Source organism: Acartia tonsa, chromosome 1 (assembly GCF_053477335.1).
Source record: "Acartia tonsa isolate MP-2025a chromosome 1, ASM5347733v1, whole genome shotgun sequence".
Classification (NCBI taxonomy): Eukaryota; Metazoa; Arthropoda; class Copepoda; order Calanoida; family Acartiidae; genus Acartia; species Acartia tonsa.
This window is the reverse complement of record NC_137260.1, coordinates 11,768,702-11,778,996: the sequence shown is the minus strand read 5'-3', so window position 1 is coordinate 11,778,996 and position 10,295 is coordinate 11,768,702. Positions and strand designations below refer to the sequence as shown.

Sequence of the window (10,295 nt, the reverse complement as noted above, 5' to 3'; positions counted from 1 at the left end):
CGAAGAGTTTTTGTCTTTTCAACTACTAGTTGATGAATTATGAACTTTGAAACATGAAGGTTCAGGATTATTTTCACGTCATGAATTTTGCCTTTTGAATTTTCACCATCTTTGGAAAAAATATTTTTTTTCAGTGTTACATTGATACAATGAAGTTTCTTAACCTATTTATATTCATAATATTACATGATATATTAGGAAACTGGGGTTTTAGATTTTTTAAAAACTTTTTTTATCCATTTTATAGTTGTTTTAAAAAAAAAAATTATGTCATTTCCTAAATATTTGTACAAAAAATGTTGGCAATAATTTTCAGTTTTTTAAGTTTTTTTACCAAAAACCGGGCCCCGCAACATACCAAACCATATATTATTCTTAATATACAGGTATAATGCCATAGTTTCATGTTTAGTTTAGGTTGTTGCAGGGCCCGGTTTCTTCCAAAATTTTAACTTTAATTTTAGGGGCCAGACTCTAAAATTCCAATATAAGAAAAACATGTTTTTACAATTTTTTTATTTCCTCTGTTAATTTTAAATTCTGATGCATTTAAACTGCCCACAAAGAGCCTATGCTAGATTAAGAGACTTTCAGAGGTTTAAAATGAATGTTTTAATCTTTTAAGTGGTGGGGGGGAGGTTTAATGCATCCTTTTCGTAATCCATGCGCAAATGGCACTTAAAATCGGAATTTCGTTATTAAACTTGGCATGAGTATTCCTTGGTAGGCCTATTTTCCATAAATCAAACAAAAAGGTGGAAAAGTGATGGCTAACGGCTGGTGGCTCAGCCGTATAGCCTTTTTTTGGCCAATGTCGGGGCAAATCCATTAGTTATTAAGTAGGAAACAACTTCTTGAAACATAATTTTGCTTTTATTCATGTTAAATGTTACCAATAACCATTTTAAAAATTTCTTGTACCAGCCGCTTAACGGCTAGAGAACCCGTTGAAAACGGCTGAGAGTGGCCAAGAGTATGATGTGTAGATTAGACTATAAAAGTTTTAAAGATTTTTAATCAATATAATAGATTTGAAATCTGCATAAAATTTTAAGGATTTTTTATAAAATTCGTTTTTTATATAATTCTTTATTTAAAGGCGCAAATACGATTTAAGTTAATAAATTTTGACCAATAGGATAGCTGGATTGGAAACTACCTACGCTCTAATTGGTTGAATGATGTACGTCACTTAAGCTTCTCCAATCAGAGCGCAGATAGTTTTCAATCCACCAATCACAGATCTCAAAATTATTTAACTTAATTTGTATTTGCGCCTTTAAATAAAGAATTATATAAAAAACTAATTTTATAAAAAATCCTTAAAATTTTATGCAGATTTCAAATCTATTATATTGATTAAAAATCTTTAAAACTTTTATAGTCTAGTGTAGATAGGGCTTGTGTCGTGTCTAAGGGTAGGTTTTCATGGGTGCTGAGCTTAAAAATACTCTCAAAAATAGTGGGGGCTAATTCATATGGCAGCTGGGTAACGGCTGCTGCTCAGCTGTTAGCCATTTTACATGACTATTTAATGATATTTTAACATCAAATGTTTAGGTATAGTCCCTATCCTAACCTAAAATAACCTAGCAAAAGCCATCTTAAAAATACGACGAATAGCCCCTTAAGGTGCGTTGCCACGAAATGGACTATTCCCAAATATTTCAGTAGAATTAAACTTCTTCAATTAATTTTCGTATTCTAATTAATTTTATTGGATATATTAATAACAAAATTTTACAATTTCTAGATTTAGCTATTAAAAGCTGAAAACATTAGGTACTAGATTAAGTATTATTACTTATCTAAGAGAAAATAACTTCGTAAAAAAGGTGAAGAAACTTCAATTAGTTGTATCAAATGTATGTTGCACAAAGTTTGGTGATTGGGCATTTACCTTTATATAATCATTTCTACACTAATGTTTATTAATGCTGCAAGGTTTTTAAACGTTTTATTGCTTAGAAACATCGAATTTAGGCTCTCTGCCACTTAAGAAAATAGTATGAAAATATGAAATTTTAGCTAAGTTTCAAAGTATTTTCTAGACCAGTTGGCTTTTGTTTTTCTTATCTAAATGAATACACAAGTTGTATTGAGTAATAATAAGGCGCATGCTTTTTATTTTGAACGATTCTATCAACTACAAGCTGAGAAAATTGACTTTGAGTAGAAGTAGGTGAAATGTCCACCAAAATGCCAAAATAGACCACTGTGAATCGACCTCCAGGCTAGGTTAAGGTTCTGAAGGCCTCCAGATGGACTCTGGACAGGTAAAATATTATGTTAATATATAATAATATGTTAATATTATCCAAATAAATGCATTTTCTGTTACATAAATTGACCTCTAACTCTTCGTATAAGAAATTTGATTGTTTACCTGTCCAGAGTGGACCTGGAGGCATGCAAGCAGAGTGTCGGAGCCTTTTAATTTTGATGCGGCTCCGGCTCCGCGGAGCTGTATCTGGAAATACGGCTCCGGCTCCTGCTCATTATTGAATTTGATAAAATAAAATAAATAATATAAAATATTTTGCTTTTATTTGATTAAAGCTATATAAAAGTAGAAGGATGTGTGTCTATTTGTTAAGTAACAATAGTTTTTCAGTTTATTATATGGAAATAGACCGTTGCCAAATTATAATATTACTTTAAAAAAATCCTTTTTAGCTAATCTGGAGCCGGAGCCGTTTTTAACGAAAAATACGGCTCCGGCTCCGAAAAAATGTTGCTGCTCCCGGCTCCGTCTCCGAAACGCTGCCTGCAAGACCTGAACTTGGGGGCTGATTTGTATATTTTCTTCAGATATGTTAATAAGATAAAAAAATACACATTCTGTTTTAAAAGTTGACCTCTAACTCTAAAAATAAAAAAAATTATTTTTTACCTGTCAAGAGTGAACCTAGAGGCCTGCAGGACTTGACCCTGGAGGCTAATTTTCATTTTTCTTCAGATGTTAATAACATCCTAAATGATGCATATTTTGTTTAATAAGTTGATCTCTAAATCTTCAAACAAAAATTTTAAATTTTTTTACCTGTCCAGAAACCACCTTCCAGCCTGCAGCACCTAAACCTGGAAACCTATCCAAAACATGAATAAATAAAAGTAAACTAATACCCAAAAGTAAACTTTTATCCCAACTAACCTATAGTCTCACATTTATACCTAGCTTAATAATCACGGAGTAAGCGAAAGTGGCAAAACTTTTCCCTCCCCAGTTAAGTTAATTCTATGAAAAATAACTGATACCTATTTAAAACATAATCACAAACAATAATATATTTTCAGGATTTTCTCAATTACTGTAGAGCTTTATGCATTTTGTCATATCACAGTATCTTTTGATAGGTTATTTTAGGTTAGGTTAGGTAAGTCAAAGGTTAATGAATGCCCCTCAGAGATAAAGCCCCCCGCAGGGGCTAGAAATAGGATAAATCATACTGTGAAAAAAAGACTAAACACTCCTTTAGAGGCGTTGTCTCAAAACTGAAAATATTCGTTTTTTGTAATTTAAATTTAATATTATATAGTATATATAGTAAATTTTGGTCAAATAAAGGTAATATTATATAGTATATATAGTAAATTTTTGTCATATAGTATGATATAGTATCCAAATTCATCCTATATAGTATAAATAGTATATATAGTATGCAGTGGTCGCCCTGTATATAAAAAGTTTTAAAACTCGAGTTATGTAGTGGTTCTAAAAAAGGTTGCGAATTTATGCAATTTTCTTGCAAAAAAAATTTTCTAGGATTTTAAAAATAGCAAAGGGTGTTATTAGACGTACTTACAGATACAATTGCAAAGTCATTTTGGCCAAACACTAAAATAAAGTTTTGACATCTGAGGGTCCAACCGTGTTGCGTTTAAAATGTTATTTTTGGTAAATGATTGCCTTGCAAGGAATTAGAGCCCCCCTCAGGGGCTAGAAATAGGAAAAACTACTGTGAAAATACGACGAAACCCGCTACTTTGTTTTCTTTCTATGATTCGATATTTCTTATCTTTTTTTTTAACCATGAACAAATCATAATCAAAATTCTATAATGAATAGGTATAATAGGTACTTCATAAATATGATTGTACATTTCAATCACAGGAGCAATTTTAAAAAAGCACATGTCAACAATTAAATTGATTAATTGGATCGAAATTATTTGCCCTCTGCTTTCCAAGTCGTCTAATTTATGTCCTCAATGCAATGGTTCTCATATTTGGTTCTTTTCTCTGCAAAATAACATCGTTCCTTCCTATGGCTCAACTTTTGGCTCAGTTTCCCTAAAACAAAACAATAATTCTCAAAAGTACTGCAACAACAGTAATGTAACAACATTACAATTAGGGTTGGCAATCCGGATCCGAATCCGCCTAATTTTTGGCCAATTTTGGAATCCGAATCCGGAATCTGTTTTTTTTATAGCGGATTCGGATTCTTAATTATTAGGCTAAAATTAGCGTCTTGAGTCTTTTTGTTCCTAATACTTTAATTCTAACAGTCATTTTGGCCGCTGTAGGGTCTAAAATTAGAAGAAAAGCTACAGTGAAAATACGAAAAAACGCAGCTTTAGAATCTTTCCAGTACCCGGTAAAATTAAATCACTTAATTCATTCTTTTTTAAAAGCTATTTAAAATATTGCTAGAATCCGGAATGCCGATCCGGAATCCGTCAAAAATAAGAATCCGGAATCCGCGGAGAATCCGTTTAATTTTTGGACGGATTCTTGTAAGAATCCGAATCCGGTCCAAAAAATTAGACGGATTGCCATCCCCAATTACAATATTCAGGGCGACCACCGCCTTTTTGATATTAATAATGAAAATAACGTACTACAAAAAAATTACAATGAACACAATAACGTACATTTTTTGAAAAAATAACGTACAATAACGTACCATAAACCACATATACAATATACATATATCTATAATACAAAGTAGAACGATGTCTTTCGGTCTGTCTGAAGCTTAAGATCTCAATAAACGATGAACTGATTGGGATCTACTCTTCAGGGAGCTTTTTTGTTTGAAGGAAAGGATCTCGCTAACCGCTGAACCGATGTGGTCCTCCTTTAGATGGCTTTAGGCTATTACATTTTTAGAGTCCGGGTTTTAGGCTATTTTTATGTCCTCCAAATTCCTTCCAATATAGAGCCTCTAGATGCTAGGGGAGGAGTCGCTAGCCTATAATACAAAGTAAAACAATATCTGTCTGTCTGTTTGTTTGTAACGAAGGATATTGCTAACCGCTGAACCGATCGGGTTCTCCTTAACAGGGTAGCTTCTCATAGGTCATGGAAAGGTTTATAACTATTTTTGGGGAGGGTACCACAATCCTCCCAAGAGAAAAAAATTTACCCCCCCCCCCCCCTAGAGGCCTCTAGGGGCGTAGCCGCTAGTATATATAGAAAGTAGTATACTTATCCAAGGATACCCAAACTTTTTCATTGGAGCGGGTATAAAAAGCTCAAGTTGTGAGGGGGTGGAGGGGTGAAAAGGCAGAAATTTTTCTACCCCTCTCGAATCTGTTTTAGGTGTTAACTTCCTACTACCCCCCCCCCCCCTTTAATTACCTCCCCTAAGAAAATTTACCCCAATTTAATCATGTAAATAGTACCACCTAAATGTAAATAGTATGATTAAATATTCCAGCAGCTTCGCCTCTAGCCTCTAGGGCGTCACCTAAAGAGGTATTATAAAGTCCCCCTTTTATAGGTATAGAATAAGAATGGGGGGGGGGGGGGGGGGAAGTTTTGACACATTTGCGTAAACAGTGAGTATAGGCTTTATCTTTGGACTGAGAGGATAGGTTATTAGGGATAATTAAAAAAAATTTTTTTTTGAAGAGTTAGAATTCAACTTATGAAACAAAATATGCATTTTTTTCTTCAAATATGTGAATAACATTCCAAAATATGCATATTTTGTTTCATAGGTTGACTTCTAAGGTTGAATTATTTTTTTAATTTTTACCTGTACAACAGAGAGGACCTGGAGGCCTGCAGCTCCTGAACTTGGAGGCCTATCCAAAAAATCTTAAAACTTGGGAAAATTCATCATATAAGAATGATTTTATCCCTAATAACCTATCCTCTCAGTCCCAAGATTAAGCCTATACTCACTGTTTACGCAAATGTGTCAAAACTCCCCCCCCCCCCTGTTCGTTTGTAATATGTAAAAAAAAGGAAAAAAATTAGTGAGTTTTTTTTAAAGGGAGTTTACCTACTTGTTATATTTTACAAAAATAAATATAAAAAAATTTTGAGGGGGAAATTTTTTTAGGGGGTTGGGGTTGTCCCAACCCCCATATAAATAGCCTAAAACCACAACAGGACCAGTAGGTATATTACCTGAAAAGCAGAACCCAATCGGTTCATCGGTTACCGAGATCTGAAGATTAAGACAGACAGATAGACAGACAGACATTGTTCTACTTTGTATTATAGAAAGTAGTATCTTATTCCTATAAGTACATGAAAACATAAAAATCAACTAAAAATTATCTCGCTAACTGATGAACAAATGTGATACTCCTTGAAAGTGTAATTTCTCATATATGTCCTGGTAAGGTTTGTAATTACAATTAATTTTGAGTAATTTTTGTTGGATATTTAGTAAAATACTTGATTGAGTTGAGTTTAATTTATTTGACGTCATAGATCCTGGGATAAATTGGTAAAATGGCGCGCGAAGCACGCAGAAATTTTTAAAAATAGTTTTTATGAAATACAATAAATTAATGATTACTAATACTAACCATACATTACAGAAAAACGTACAATAACGTATACTGAAATGTTCATATTGTACACAAAAATCAATAACGAACAAAAACGTACCAAAAAACCTAAAAATGGTGTTCAATATGAACATATTGAACATAACGTACATAGTGGTCACCCTGAATATTGTATAGGCGAACAAGAACATTAAGCTGTCTTATGAAAAGGATAGAAATAGCGTAGACTTTGGTCTGCATTGAAACGATATAACTTAATTGATTGACCGTCGTCAGTATACTTTTATTACTAACATCAGCATGAAAGTTATCTAGTTAATTAAAAGGGCCGTAGGACAAACGCAGGAGTGACAAACGTCGGAGTGGTCATTTAACCAAACCTAACCTATTTTAACCCATCTTTTTAAATGTCTAACCCCTCTGTGGGGGGATATTCTTAACCCAAGCCTAACCTAAATATATTGATATTTTAGACACTCCGACATTTGTCACTCCTGCGTTTATTCTGTAACCGTTAAATAATAAAAAGTATATAAAAAGCTTAGGTGCAAACTTTAACTTGGCGTGAGTTGTGCAGTTTTCCCTAGATTGATAAACCGTCGGTAGAGAACTACAGAAAAATGTCACATAAAGAACTGTTAATTATGTGCTGAAAAGGGCCTAAAACTAAAAATACTTAAATTTAAATAAACAATAATATCTAACTTTTAGTTAACCATTAGGAAGCAAAAAAACGAACCATGGAAAGAAAACTACCTAAGTACCTAGCGGTTTAGTTGTATTTTCACAGTAGCCTGTGAGTTAGGTTAGGGTAATGATTTTCCCGCAGGGATGGAAATAAGCCCCGCAGTGGCTAGAAATAAGAGAAAAGCTACTGTGAAAATACGACGAATCCCACTACTTCGTTTTATTTCCATAATAAAAAAAAAATTTATAAAAAACAAAACCTACCTGGAATTTGATTAAATTTCATCCAGCGTTACCACCTAAAAGTAAACTTCTGTGCCAGAACAGCACATCCAAACCATTTAGGTATGCAGAACTCTCCTTAACAAGAAAATTTCAAAGCTTAAGCAGTTAAAATAGGACAGTCTAGAAAGACTCGAGACATGATTGATTAGTTTAAAACGACAATTTTTGTTGTTGTATTTAAAATAAGTGTAATGTTAATCATGTTGATTTCAACGAAAATCAAATATTTCATAACAAAGCAGAAAGTTTGGGGCAATTTTAATCTTTAAAAAGGTTGGTAAACTACTCCGTGGAAATATCATGATTGGATTCTTAACTACATTTTTAAAAAATCGTTGATATAAGTACAATTTAGCTAGATTTTGTTTTAAGCAAAATACCCCTCAACTGCCAGGACCAATTTGGTATTATATTTCAGGGAGGCCTCATATGCGTCTTTGTTTTATTTTTTAGAGTGGAATTAAATTCGACCCTTGCAACACGAGGCTAGTGGTTAAAGCGCTAGTTCTAACTAAAACAATTAACACATCGACTTCATAATAATAGGAATTTAATTGTAATTTTCAAATGATTGAATAATAACAAACCTCATCCGTAAGTCTTCTTTTATCGGTCATTTTTATTTTTACTTCAATAAATCTGAAACTAGAAAAAACTTTTAAAAACAACTTCAAGCAAATTTCTGAAAAAAAACCTTTAACCCTTTTTCCATTATAAAAAGAACAAGCATAAAAATATAAATAAATAAAACTGTTATATCTAAGTGTATGAAATTTAATTATGACAAGGATAATAAAATATTGCTGTTAATTGTCGTTAACTTAGGATAGAGATAGGTTACTCAAGAAAAAACTATTTTGCCTTAGTCACTTTTCCTTTTATCAAAGATGTCATTAAGGGGGCGGGGGAGTTCTGACACATTTGCGTAAACCTGGTATATAGAATTTATCTTTGGATTTTTTGGATAGGCCTCCAGGTTTCGGAGCTCCAGGCCTTCAGGTGGTCTCTGTACAGGTAAAAATGAAAAAAAAAAATTTTTTTTAAAGAGTTAGAAATCTACTTATAAAACAAAATATGCATTTTTTTAATGTTATTCATAAATTTGAAGAAAAAACATGAATATTTTGTTTCATAAGTTAACCTCTAACTCTTAAAATTTCTTTTTTTTCATTTTTACCTGTACAGAGACCACCTGGAGGCCTATCCAAAAAATCTTAAAACTTGAGAAAAATCATCATATAAGAATCATTTTATCTTTAATAACCTATTCTCTCAGTCCAAAGATAAAGCCTATATACTAGGTTTACGCAAATGTGTCAGAAATCCCCTCCCTCCCTTTCTAAATGTTGTAAATATCTAACTAGATACTGATAATGACTGACAGAAAAGTTTTTCTTTGGTGCATTATCTCTATCCCAAGATGAATACTTTTAATTTGAGATCTTTGGATGGAATAATTAAGCAAAATTTAAATAGTTAAAACTTTTATAAAACCTAAAAAAACTATTTCATTATATTAAATTACAACTTACTAAGATAAAATGTATTCCAATAAATGATAAATTCAAAGCATAATTTTTTTTGTTTTTGTGTTATTATTTCCTAAAGATTTAAAGTTAGATATTTAACTTTTTCAAACTTTTGAGGACTTTTGTGAAAGTACGTTATATCAAACTTAAAATCTCATCAGGGTATAATACAAATAACTAAAAACTCAAATGTTTTAATAGATTTTTACAGTGCACTCGTGAGCAAATAAAATAAAAATTGGATTAATCCTTTTTACATTTTGAGGTTTTGTAGCGCATAATTTTTTTATATCATATGGGTAAAAAAACTCATAAATCTAGCTATAATCAAATTTACACTTTTGATTTCAATATCTTTCAAAATATGTGGAAACCATTTTTTAACGATTACATTATGTCTGTGGTGAACCAAAAATCAAGTTCCTAGCCCACGGCAATTAACGGAACTATACTTTAATCCAGAGATCGAAAAAAACAGTTTTTTGTTTTGTTTAAACTGTTTTTTTTAATAATATCCAAATTATAAGCCTCCCCCCCCTCTTTTCACTCCCTCCCCCTTTTTCTCACCCCCCAAACGGGGGATGCCCAAATCTGCCCAACAGGACCCGAAAAAGAGGCAGCCCAAAACCGCCCGCCCAAAAGCGCCCGCCCGATTTGACAACCCTGGTGATACGGTAATTTTAATTAGGTTTTTGACAGTTATTTACTGTATTTTTTACGTTATGAAAAGGTATAACTGGAAAGATAGGCCTTTGTATAAAATTATAAATATTAAAAAAAAAAACATCCCCACCTTGGTTTTTTTAAGCTTGTTTTTTTTTGGTTTAAACCACTTGGTTTAAACCAAATGGTGTTTTTTATGCCATCTCTGCTTTAATCCTGAGTTTGTCTCAGAGTGCAATGCATAACAAAAAATCACATTTTAATAATCTCAAATTTTTTCCAATATTTCACAAAAAAACATAAAATAACAATTAAAAATACAAAAAAACATATTATTGTTTAAAACTACCCAATAAATTAATTAAAACTGCAATATATT

General features: G+C 32.2%; 1 long non-coding RNA gene across 1 annotated transcript; it reads right to left on the bottom strand.

Moving 5' to 3' along the window:
* Positions 1-1,394: 1,394 nt before the first annotated feature.
* LOC145313042 (uncharacterized) lies at positions 1,395-9,740 on the bottom strand. The gene is made up of 3 exons (XR_013877218.1): positions 8,312-9,740; positions 7,704-7,799; positions 1,395-4,293 (listed from the first exon to the last, which is right to left on the bottom strand). It is a non-coding gene; the product is annotated as an uncharacterized LOC145313042 (long non-coding RNA).
* Positions 9,741-10,295: the final 555 nt, after the last annotated feature.